The sequence below is a fragment of the Macaca nemestrina genome, chromosome 4, assembly GCF_043159975.1.
Source record: "Macaca nemestrina isolate mMacNem1 chromosome 4, mMacNem.hap1, whole genome shotgun sequence".
NCBI lineage: Eukaryota > Metazoa > Chordata > Mammalia > Primates > Cercopithecidae > Macaca > Macaca nemestrina.
The window spans coordinates 131,070,330-131,082,760 of NC_092128.1; the positions used below are offsets into that span (position 1 = coordinate 131,070,330).

Genomic DNA, 12,431 nt, shown 5'->3' on the forward strand with positions numbered 1-12,431 from the left:
TTTTTTCCTTAGTCTGGCTAAAGGTTTGTAGATTTTGTTTATATTTTGAAAAAATAAACTTTTCATTTCATTGACCTTTGATTTTTTTTCATTTTAATTTCATACATTTCTGCTCTGATTTTTATTCTTTTCTTATACTAATTTTGGGGTTGGTTTGCTCTTGCTTTTCTAGTTCTTTAAGATGCACTGTTAGATTGTTTATTTGATGTTTTTCTACTTTTTTGATGTGGGAACTTATTTGCTATAAACTTTGTTCTTAGTACTACTTTTGCTGTATCCCATAGGTTTTGGTATGCTATATTTCCATTTTCTTTTTTTTTTTTTTTTGAGACGGAGTCTCGCTCTGCCACCCAGGCTGGAGTGCAGTGGCCGGATCTCAGCTCACTGCAAGCTCCGCCTCCCGGGTTCACGCCATTCTCCTGCCTCAGCCTCCCGAGTAGCTGGGATTACAGGCGCCCGCCACCTCGCCCGGCTAGTTTTTTGTATTTTTTAGTAGAGACGGGGTTTCACCGTGTCAGCCAGGATGGTCTCGATCTCCTGACCTCGTGATCCGCCCGTCTCGGCCTCCCAAAGTGCTGGGATTAGAGGCTTGAGCCACCGCGCCCGGCCTCATATTTCCATTTTCATTTATTTCAATAAATTTTAAAATTACCTTCTTTATTTCCTCATCGACCTACTGGTCATTCAGGAATATATTGCTTAATTTCCATGTGTTTGTGTAGTTTCCAAAGTTCCTCTTGTTATTGATCTATACTTTTATTCCATTGTAATCAGGGATAATACTTGATGATTTCATATTTTGAATTGTTTAAGACTTGTTTTGTGGCCTAACATATTCTCTATCCTTGAGAATATGCTACATGCTGAGGAGATGAATGTCCTATAACTATCTTTTAGGTCCATTTGGTCCATACTGCAGATTAAGTCTGATTCTTTTGCTGATTTTCTGTCTGGATGATCTGTGCAATGCCAAAAGTGGAATGTTGAAGTCTCCAGCTATTATTATATTGTAATCTTTCTCTTTCTTTAGCTCTAACAATGTTTCCTTCATATATCTAAGTGCTCCAATGTTGGGTACATATGTATTTATAGTGGTTATGGTCTCTTTCTTAATTAATCCCTTTATCAACATAATGGACCTTCCTTGTCTGTTTTTATGGTTTTTGTCTTGAAATGTATTCTATCTGATATAAGTATAAATTTTCATGTTCTTTTTTGGTTTCCATTGGCATGGAATTATCTTCCCATCCCTTTATTTTTAGTCTGTTAGTGTCTTTTTGGGTGAAGTGTGTTCTAGGAGGCAACAGACCATTGTTGTTGTTGTTGTTGTTGTTGAATCCATTCAGCCACCCTGTGTCTTTTTTTTTTTTTTTTTTTTTTTTTTTGAGACAGAGTCTTGCTCTGTCACCCAGGCTGGAGTGCAGTGGCACAATCTCAGCTCACTGCAACCTCCAGGCCTCCAATTTCGACTTTCCGGGCTTAAGCAATTCTCCTGCCTCAGCCTCCCTAGTAGCTGGGATTACAGGCGCCCACTACCATGCCTGGCTAATCACTCTGTATCTCTTGATTGGAGAGTTTAATCCATTTACATTCAATGTTGTTATTGATAAATAAGGACTTACTCTTGTCATTTTGTTATTTGTTTTCTGGTGGGTTTGTGGTCTTCCTTTTTACCTACCTTCTTGTCTTCCTTTTAGTCAAGGTGATTTTCTCTGATAGTATGCTTTTTAATTTCTTGCTTTTTATTTTTTGTGTATCTGTTGTACTTTTTTTTAATTTGAGGTTACCATGAGGTTTGTATATAACATTTTATAACCCATTATTTTAAACTAATGACAACTTACCCCTGATTGTATAAATGAACAAAGAAACTAACGAACAAGCAAAAACTAGTAAAAACTTTACACTTTAACTTCCTGCCTCCACTTTATTAACATTTTTAAAATTTCTATTTATATTTTATACTGTCTATGTCTTGAAAAGTTGTTTGTTATTACTTTTGATAGGTTTACCTTTTAGTATTTCTACTCCAGATATGAGTGCTTTACCCACCACAATAAGCTTGTTATAACATTCCACATGTATCTGTATACTTACTATTAGGTTGGTGCAAAAGTAGTTGCAGTTTTTGCCATTAAAAGTTATGGCATTAAAAGTAATGGCAAAAAAAACAGTTCCTCTTTTTTTTTTTTTTTTTTTTTTTTGAGATTTAGTCTAGCTCTGCTGCCCAGGCTGGAGTGCAATGGTGCGATCTCAGCTCACTGCAACCTCCACCTCCCGGGTTCAAGCAATTCTCCTAACTCAACCTCCCAAGTAGCTGTGGTTACAGGTGCCCACCACCATGCCCAGCTAATTTTTGTATTTTTAGTAGATGTGGGGTTTCACTGTGTTACCAGGCTGGTCTCAAACTCCTGACCTTGTGATCCTCCCGCCTCAGCCTTTCAAAGTGCTGGGATTACAATCATGAGCCACTGTGCCTGGCCCACAGTTCCTCTTGAGCCTACCTAATATTACCAGTGAGTCTTGTACCTTCAAATGGTTTCTTATTGCCCATCAATGTTTATATGTATATATACACATATAAACATCTATATATGTATAAACATCCATATATATATATATATATATATATATATATAAAGGAATTCTCTTTAGTGTTTATTTTAGGACAGGTTTTGTGTTAATGAAATCCTTCAACTTTTATTTGTCTGGGAAAGTCTTCATTTCTCCTTCATGTTTGGAGGATATTTTTGCTGGTTATACCATTCTTGGCTAAAAGGTTTTCTTCTTCAGCATTTTACATATGTCATGCCACTCTCTCCTGGCCTGTAAGGTTTTCACTGAAAAGTGCGCTGCCAGACACATTGAAGCTCCATCGTATGTTATTTGTTTGTTTTCTCTTGCTGCTTTCAGGATCCTTTCTTTATCCTTGACCTTTGGGAGTTTGATTATCACATGCCTTGAGGTAGTCTTCTATGGGTTAAATCTGCTTGGTGTTCTATAACCTTCTTGTACTTGAACATTGATATCTTTCTCTAGGTTTGTGACGTTCCCTGACATTATCCCTTTGAGTAATCTTTCTATTCCTATCTCTGTCTCTCTTCCTCCTTTTTAAGACCAGTAACCCTTAGATTTGCCCTTTTGAGGCTATTTTTAGATCTCATAGGTACACTTTATTTTTAATTTCATTTTTCTTTTTTCTCCTCTAACTGTATTTTCAGTTAGCTTTCTTCAAGTTCACTAATTGTTTCTTCTGCTTGACCAGTTCTGCTGTTAAGAGACTCTGATGCATTCTTCAGTATGTCAATTAAATTTTTCAGTTTCAGTATTTCTGCTTGGTTTTTAAAAATTATTTTAATCTCTTTGGTAAATGTATCTAATATAATTCTGGATTTCTTCTCTGTGTTATCTTGAATTTCATGGAGCTCTTTTAAAACAGCTATTTTGAGTTATCTGAAAGGTTACATATCTCTGTCCTGAGATGTGTGATTGGGATTGGTCATTAGTGCCTTATTTGCTTCATTTGGTGAGGTCATGTTTTCTGGGATGGTCTTGATGCTTGTCATTGTTCATCTATGTCTGGACATTGAAGAGTTAGATATTTATTTTAGTCTTTGCATTCTGGGCTCAGTTGTGCCTGTTCTTCTTGAGAAGATTTTCTAAGTATTCAAAGGGAATTTACTAGGGAGTACCCTAAGCCCAGTAACACTGTGACTCTAGCAGACTCATACTGCCTCAGTGGTCTTGGATAATATCTGGGAGAATTCCTTGGACTATTAGGCGGAATCTCACAAACTCTTTTCTCACTTTCTCCCAAACTGAAGGAGTCTGTCTGTCTGTGCTAGGTTGCTTGGAGTTGAGGGAGGGGGTGACAGTTTCTCCTGTGAACACCACAGCTGCTACTGTGCTGGATCACATATGAAGCCAGCAAATTACTGGGTCCTGCCCAAGGCCCATGGCAACTACTGCCTTGCTACTACTGATGTTTAAGGCCCAAGGGCTCTTTAGGTGAAAAGAGTCAGCAGGTGGTGAGTCCTGCTGGCTGGGTCCATCTCTTCAGTGCAACAAGTTCCCTTCTGTCCCAGAGTGGCTCTAGAAATGTCTAGGAAGTAGGGCTTGGAATTGGGGGCTTCAGGAATCAGTTTAGTGGTGTGCTTTCCTGTGGCTGAGCTGCTACTCAAGTTTTAAGACACAGTTCTCTTCTAATCTTCCTTCTCTTTCCCACAAATGGAGAGTCTCTCTTTGAGCTGCACTGCCTGGAGTTGGGGGAGGTGTGATACAAGCACTTCTTGGCCACCAAAACTGATGTCTCACGGGGTCATGCGCATTCCCATTCCACTGGCTCTGAGCAAGTTCAGCACCTTGATTTGCCCAAGAACTGCAGACTTTGTGGCCTGACTGCCTTTCAAATTTATTCAGGACCCCAGGGCAGTTTAATTAACTAGTGGTAGAGGTAGCTGGAACTTAAGTTCCTGTCAGTCTCCATCATCGGGGGTTCCTCTTTAGTGGGATCTAGGTTAAATACTCCTTTTGGCCAGGAGTGGTGGCTCACATCTGTAGTCCCAGCACTTTGGGAGGACAAGGTGGATGGATCACCTAAGGTCAGGAGTTCAAGACCAACCTGACCAATATGATGAAACCCTGTCTCTACTAAAAATACAAAAATTAGCTGGGCATGGTGGTATGCAGCTGTAGTCTCAGCTACTCGGGAGGCTGAGACAGGAGAATCACTTGAATCTGGGAGGTGGAGGTTGCAGTAAGCCGAGATCACGCCACTGCACTCCAGTCTGGGTGAAAGAGTGAGACTCCATCTAAAAAAAAAAAAAAAAGTTCCCTTTGTGGGCACTAGCAGAATTCTGCCCTGTGTTGTGTTCCACTGTGATAGGGCAGTCACTGAGTTCCAATGCAAAGTCCCATAATCACTTCACTACTCCTCCCCAAAGCACACAGATTCCCTCTCAGTTCAGTATGGTGCTGCTGGGGGATGAATGTCAGATGGTATAGGCTATGCAAGACTCTCTTTACTGCAATCTTCAGTGCCTCTTTTCTTGATATAATGTTAAAAGCAGATACTGTGATTGCTTACCTGATTTTTTGTTCTTATGAAGGTGCTTTCTTGCATGGATAATTGTTCAATTTGGTGTTTATGTAGGGGAATGATTGATGAGGGGTTCTGTTCAGCCATCTTGCTCCACCCCACTCCACATTTCAGCAATTTTGAAATATACAGTAGCTTATTATTAACTGTGGACACCATGCAATACAATAGATCACTGAAGCTTATTCCTCCAGTCTAACTACAGCTTTGTACCATTTGGTCAATATTTTCTGTTTCCCCATCCCTCGGCCTCCTCACTCTCCTCCATTCACCACCTGTCAACTCTCTATTTCTGTGAGATTGACATTTTTAGTTACCACATATAAGTGAGATTATACAGGATTTGTCCTTCTGTGCCTGGTTTATTTCTCTTAGCGTAATGTCCTACTATTTCATTCATGTTTTACACATGACAAGATTTCATTCTTTTTAAAAGCTTTATAGTATTTTATTGTGTACCTTGTTGATGGGCACTTAGATTGTTTCCGTATCTTGGCTATTGTGAATAATGCTGAAAAGTAAAATGTTTAAGAATAAATCTAACCAAAGAAGTAAAATATCTGCACACTAAAAACAGTAAAACTTGGCCAGGCGCGGTGGCTGATGCTTGTAATCCCAGCATTTCGGGAGGCTGAGGCGGGTGGATCACTTGAGGCCAGGAGCTTGAGACCAGCCTGGCCCACATGGCAAAACCCCTTCTCTACTAAAAATACAAAAACTTAGCCGTGTGTGGTGGCAGGCACCTGTAATCCCAGCTACTCAGGAGGCTGAGGCAGGAGAATCACTTGAACCTGGGAGGCATACGTTGCAGTGAGCCGAGATCGCACAACTGCACTCCAGCTTGGGTGACAGAGCGAGACTCCATCTTAAATAATAATAATAATAATAATAATAATAAAATAAAAATTGCTGGGTGCTGTGGCTCACACCTGTAATCCCAGCACTTTAGGTGGCTGAGGCAGACAGATCATCTGAAGTCAGGAGTTCAAGACCAGCCTGGCCAACATGGCGAAACCCCTTTTGTACTAAAAAAATGGAAAAATTAGGCCAAACGCGATGGCTCAAGCCTGTAATCCCAGCACTTTGGGAGGCTGAAGTGGGCAGATAACCTGAGGTTGGGAGTTCGAGACCAGCCTGACCAACGTGGAGAAACCGCATCTCTACTAAAAATACAAAAGTAGTTGGGTGTGGTGGTGCATGCCTGTAATCCTAGCTACTCGAGAGGCCGAGGCAGGAGAATTGCTTTAACCCAGGAGGTGGAGGTTGCAGTGAGCTGAGATTGCACCATTGCACCCCAGCCTGGGCAACAAAAGCAAAACTCCATCTAAAATAAAACAAAAATTAGCCAGGCGTGGTGATGCGTGCTTGTAATCCCAGCTACTTGGGAGGTGGAGGCGGAAGAATCACTTGAACCTGGGAGGCGGAGTTTGCAGTGAGCCAAGATCACACCACTGCACTCCAGCCTGGGCAACAGGGCAAGACTACGTCTCAAAAAAAAAAAAAAAAGAACTGTCAAACTTGATTTAAAATTGGAGGAGAGTTTGTCTTCCCCTTATGTGTTGCTCCCCACAGCTTCCACCAAGCACCATGGCTCCTAGGAGGGCAGCAGTTGTGTGGCCAAGACCAACTCCTTAGGGAGGTGGAAACTCGCCTCCTTTCTTAAAGACTTCGACCGTGAAGTGGAAATACGAATCCAATTGAGTCAGACAGGCAGAACCTCTTCAAGGAGGTGGATAAACTCTACAACATCCAGATCCTGTGGCTCCCCAAGGCATTGCACATAGATGAATGGCTCGACTACTTCTCCCTTGGAGGAAACAAACAGGGCTTGGAAGAGGCAGCAACAGCTGACCTGGATATCACTGAAATAAACAAACTAACCACGGAAGCTATTCAAACGCCCCTGAAATCTGCTAAAACATGAAAGGTGATACAAGTAGATGAAATGATAGTGGAAGAGGAAGAAGAAGAAAATAAACATAAGAATCTTCAAACTGCAATAGTCAAAAGGTGTCCTCCATCCAAGAAGAGAACTCAGTCTGTACAAGAAAAAGGCAAAAGGGAAAAGTCAAGCTGTGCCATCACCATTACCCCAGCTTTGGGCCGATTGGACGTGTCCATAGTGAAATCAACTCCAGGCCTGACACCCAGGTTTGACTCGAGGGTCTTCACAATCCCTGGCCTGCACACTCCTGCCACAGGAGAGTGGATTTACAACATCTCAGGAAATGGCATCCCCCTTGCCCACAGCAAAGAGATCTTTCTCACTGTGCCAGTGGATGGCAAAGGGCGCATGTGATTATTGGCCAGTGACTTGCAGAGGCTTAGCATCACCCAGCTAGATCCAGAGGCCTTGGGAAATGTTAAGAAGCTCTCCAACCATCTTGCCCAAATCTGCAGCAGCATACAGACCATAAATGAGAAGCCAAAGTTGACAGGGTGGACCTTTTTTTTGTTTGTTTCTGGGGATGGAGTTTCACTCTTGTCACCCAGGCTGGAGTGCAATGGTATGATCTTGGCTCACTGCAACCTCTGCCTCCTGAGTTTAAGCGATTCTTCTGCCTCAGCCTCCTGAGTAACTGAGATTACAGGCATCCACCACCGTGCCCGGCTAGGTTTTTGTATTTTTAATAGAGACAGGGTTTCACCATGTTGGCCAGGCTGGTCTCGAACTCCTGACCTCGGGTAATCCCCTCAGCTTGGCCTCCGAAAATGCTGGGATTACAGGCTTGAGCCACCATGCCCAGCCAAGACTTCTTCCCTTCAGGCTTGTTGTTTGAGTGTGAAGTTCCAAAGCAAAGAGCCGTGTTCCTCTGTGGGAATTCAGGAAGGGGAGACATGCTGTTCCCACACCAGTTAGGTAGGGCTGTGCTCTTCAGCCCTCCATCCCAGCTGACCCCAGCCATTTCTTGCAGGAGCCATGCCATGGAAACATCCTGTCAGTCTCCAGCTGAATCCTCCCTGCCCTCTGAGCTGCTGCCTTCTGCCCGCTGTACCTGAGCATCCTCTTTGCCCTGCCCTGCCCTGCCTGCAACCGAGGTGGTGCACAAGAACCCTGTGTTCTCCGGAAGACTCCCTCCACCACCCCTACCCAGAGAGCCTTTGCATCTGGCATTTCTGTTCTCTATGCTTGAGACCGAGAGGTTTGGGCTCAGAGAAGTGAGCTTTGGGCCATGAGAAGGCTGGTCCAGAAAGTGGGGGGGACTGTACAAATCATCAGATCAGGACAGTTTGCAGCAGTAACCTCAACAGGGAACACGCACGTCTCCCCTCCAGCACTCATCTCTCCTCCCCCTCCTCCCTTTCTTCCTCCTCCTGCTGTTGGAGGTGCTCAATGGGACTTTGGGATCTTTCACCTGCTGTGCCCAGTAGTTCTTTCGAAGCCCACTTGTGAAACAGTGTTTGGTTTTTTTTGTTTTTCTTTTTTTGAAATGGAGTCTCAATCTGTCACCGAGGCTGGAGTGTAGTGGCATGATCTTGGCTCACTGCAACCTCCATTTCCCAGATTCCAGAAATTCTGCTGCCTCAGCCTCCCAAGTAGCTGGGATTACAGGCACGTGCCACTACACTGGCTAATTTTTGTATTTTTAGTAGAGACGAGGTTTCACCATGTTGGCCAGGCTGGTCTTGAACTCCTGACCTCAAGTGATCCGCCTGTCTCGGCCTCCTGAAGTGCTGGGATTACAGACGTGAGCCACTGTATGCAGCCGAAACAGTGTTTTATGTTTATTCTTGTTTACTGAAGACCAACTACTGGTTTGGAGACAGCTTCTGTGTCTGACTCTTCTACCTCACTAGTGTCAGTGGACATTTGGATAAGGGAATTGTAGGGCTTCGATTCTAGGGTTTTCATGTGACTGATCACAAAATAATTCTCTCTAAGCTATCTATGGCCCAGTGTTCCCTGCCAAGTCTGTCGGTTTCAGTAAGCACTTCTCTTTTATGGGGCTCATGTTGGCAGGGGTGGGTATGATTTGCCTGGTGGCCTCATTCCCTGTGTTTAGCCTGTGCCTGGGGCATGGACTTTGTTAAATGGAGTCAGCAGTGAGGCCCTCGTGCTGCAGCCAGCCTCTCTGTCGCAGAGAATCATGTGCTGTGTTCTAAGAATTTGAGAACCAGAGTCCTCACTCACAGGCTTGAAGGCACATGGTTTTCTCAAGTAGGGCTCTTTGTGGTATTTGTTATTACTTTGCAACAAGACCATTTTCATAATATAGTCGTATTCAAGTTGAATTCTTTTAAGTTATTCTCCTTTTCTTGATATTTTTGTATATATTATATATATTCTCTCTCTCTCTCTCTCTCTCTGTGTGTGTGTGTGTATATATATATACATTTGTATGTATTGTTCTTCTCAGTAATGGTATCTCTAAGCTGATTTGTTCTAATCAGAGCTGGTACCTGCTTTCAACAAATTCTGGTTTTGTGTTTAAAAAAAATTGAAGAAGACACAAATAAATGGAAAGTTACCCCATGTTCATGGATTAGAAGAAATAATATTGTTAAAATGTCTATACTACCCAAAATGGTCTACAGATTTAATACCATTGCTATCAAAATTCCAAAGTCATTTTTTAACAGAAACAGAAAAAAAATCCTAAAATTATACGGAATTAGAAAAAAAAAACCTGCATAGTGAAAACAATCTTGAGCAGAAAACAACAAAGCTGAAAGCATTGTACTCCTTGATTTCAAGATATATTATAAAGTGATTGTAATCCAGACAGCATGGCACTGGCATAAAAGCAGACACATCAATCAATGTAACAGGATAGAATGCCCGTAAATAAACTTAAGTAATTATAGTCCATTGATTTTTGACCAAGGTGCCAAGAACACATACTGGGTACAGTATGATCTTTTCAATAAATAGTATTGGTTAAACTGGATATTCACATGTGGAAGAATAAAACTTTACTCTTATCTCACAGCATGTACAAAAATCAACTCAAAATGGATAAAAGTCTTAATACTTAAAATTGTAAAGCTATTAGAACAAAACATAGGGGAAAAGCTCCATGACATCGGTCATGACAATTATTTCTTGAATAGAATTCCAAAAGCTGGCCAGGTGCAGTTACTCATGCCTGTTATCCCAGCACTTTGGGAGGCTGAGGTGGGTGGATCACCTGATTTCGGGAGTTTCAGACCAGCCTGACCAACATGGTGAAACCTCGTCTCTACTAAAAATATAAAAATTAGCTGGGTGTGGTGGTGGGTGCCCATAATACCAGCTACTCAGAAGGCTGAGCAGGAGAATGGCTTGAACCCAGGAGGCGGAGATTGCAGTGAGCCGAGATCTTGCCACTGCACTCCAGCTGGGGCAACAGAGCGAGACTCCACCTCAAAAAACAAACAAACAAAAAACTTCAAAAGCACCAGCAACAAAACCAAAATAAATAACTAATAGCATGAAGATACAACCCAGAAATTGGAAAAAATATTTTCAAATTATACATCTGATAAGGGGCTAATGTTCAAAATATGTAATACTTTTGCTATGACTCTAACAACTCAATAGCAAGAAAACAAAGAACAAAATAACACAATGAAAAATGGGTGAAGGATCTGAACAGGCATTTCTCAAAAGAAGAAATACAAATGGCCAAAAGAAATATGAAAAAAAATAGCATCTCTAATCATCAGGAAAATGCGAACTAAACACATGATGAAGTATCACTTCATGTCTGTCAGAATGACTGTTATCAGAAAGACAAACCATCACCAGTGTTGGCAAGCATATGGAGAAAAGAATTCCCTTTTTTTTTTTTTTTTTTTTTTTTTGAGACAGAGTCTCGCTCTGCCGCCCAGGCTGGAGTGCAGTGGCTGATCTTGGCTCACTGCAAGCTCCGCCTCCCAGGTTCACGCCATTCTCCTGCCTCAGCCTCCCGAGTAGCTGGGACTACAGGCGCCCGCCACCTCGCCTGGCTAGTTTTTTTGTATTTTTTAGTAGAGACGGGGTTTCACTGTGTCAGCCAGGATGGTCTCGATCTCCTGACCTCGTGATCCGCCCGTCTCGGCCTCCCAAAGTGCTGGGATTACAGGCTTGAGCCACCGCGCCCGGCCAAGAATTCCTTTTTAAAAAAAAATTTGTATTTTTGGTTCAGGGGTACATGTGCAAGTTTGTTGTATAGGTAAATTTCATGTCATGGGGGTTTGGTGTACAGATTATTTCATCACACAGATAATAAGCATAGTACTGGCCAGATGCAGTGGCTCGAGTCTGTAATCCCAGCACTTTGTCAGGCCAAGGCGGGTGGATCACCTGAGGTTAGGAGTTGAGCCTAGCCTCACCAACATGTCAAAACTCTCTCTCTCCTAAAAAATAACCAAAATTAGCCGGGCATGGTGGTGGGTGCCTGTAATCCCAGCTACTTAAGAGGCTGAGGTGGGAAAATCACTTGAACCTGAGAGGCGGAGGTTGCAGTGAGCCGAGATCACACCATTGCACTCCAGCCCCGGCAACAGAGAGAGACTCCATCTCAAACCAACAGAAAAAAGTGCTCACTTCGGTAGCACATATACTAAAAAAGAAAAAGAAAAAAGGAGTAAGCATAGTACCTTTTCTATCCTCACTGTCCTCCCTCCCTCAAGGAGGCCCCAGCATCTGTTGTTCCCTCTGTGTTCATGTGTTCTCAATATTTATCTCCCACTTATAAATGAGAGTGTGTGGTGTTTGGTTTTCTGTTCCTGCCTTACATCACTTTGGATAATGGCTTCAGCTCCATCCATGTTGCTGCAAAGGACATGATCTTGTTCTTTTTTCATGGCTGTGCAGTATTCCATGGTGTGTATATACATTTTCTCTACCTAGTCTACCACTGATGGACATTTAGGTTGATTCTGTCTTTGTTATTGTGAAAAGTACTTTGTTATTGTGAAAAGTGCTGTGATACACATGCCTGTGTCTTTATAATAGAACAATATCTATTCCTTTGGGTATAAACCTGGTAATGGGATTGCTGGGTCAAATGGTAGTTCTGTTTTAACTTCTTTAAGAAATTGTCAGGCCAGGGGCCTTACAAGTATGTATAATTGTAAGGCATTTTTGCTAGCAGAATTTACTTTAATAAAATTATTTACACTAGTGATGTTATATTACATATTCTGTCAGCACTCCAAAATACCCAGAGGTGGTTTGTAACATACAACACAATTGTTAATAAAAACCTGTACATATATGTATATAAAATATTATTTCAATCTTTCCTGCTTCTTCTTCAGGTAATAAGTTTAAAGCAAATTTGATAACCTGTAAATAATCTCTGCCTACAGTTGGTACGTATAGTACAACCACACTTACATGGTTTAAATAATTATAGCTGTTAATCAA

At 42.0% G+C, this 12,431-nt stretch overlaps 2 pseudogenes; both read left to right on the forward strand.

The window, feature by feature from the left end:
- The window catches only part of LOC139362918 (septin-14-like), a 70,958-nt pseudogene that overhangs the window by 31,691 nt on the left and 26,836 nt on the right, over window positions 1–12,431 (forward strand).
- Window positions 4,969–8,007, forward strand: LOC139362496 (borealin pseudogene; annotated as a pseudogene).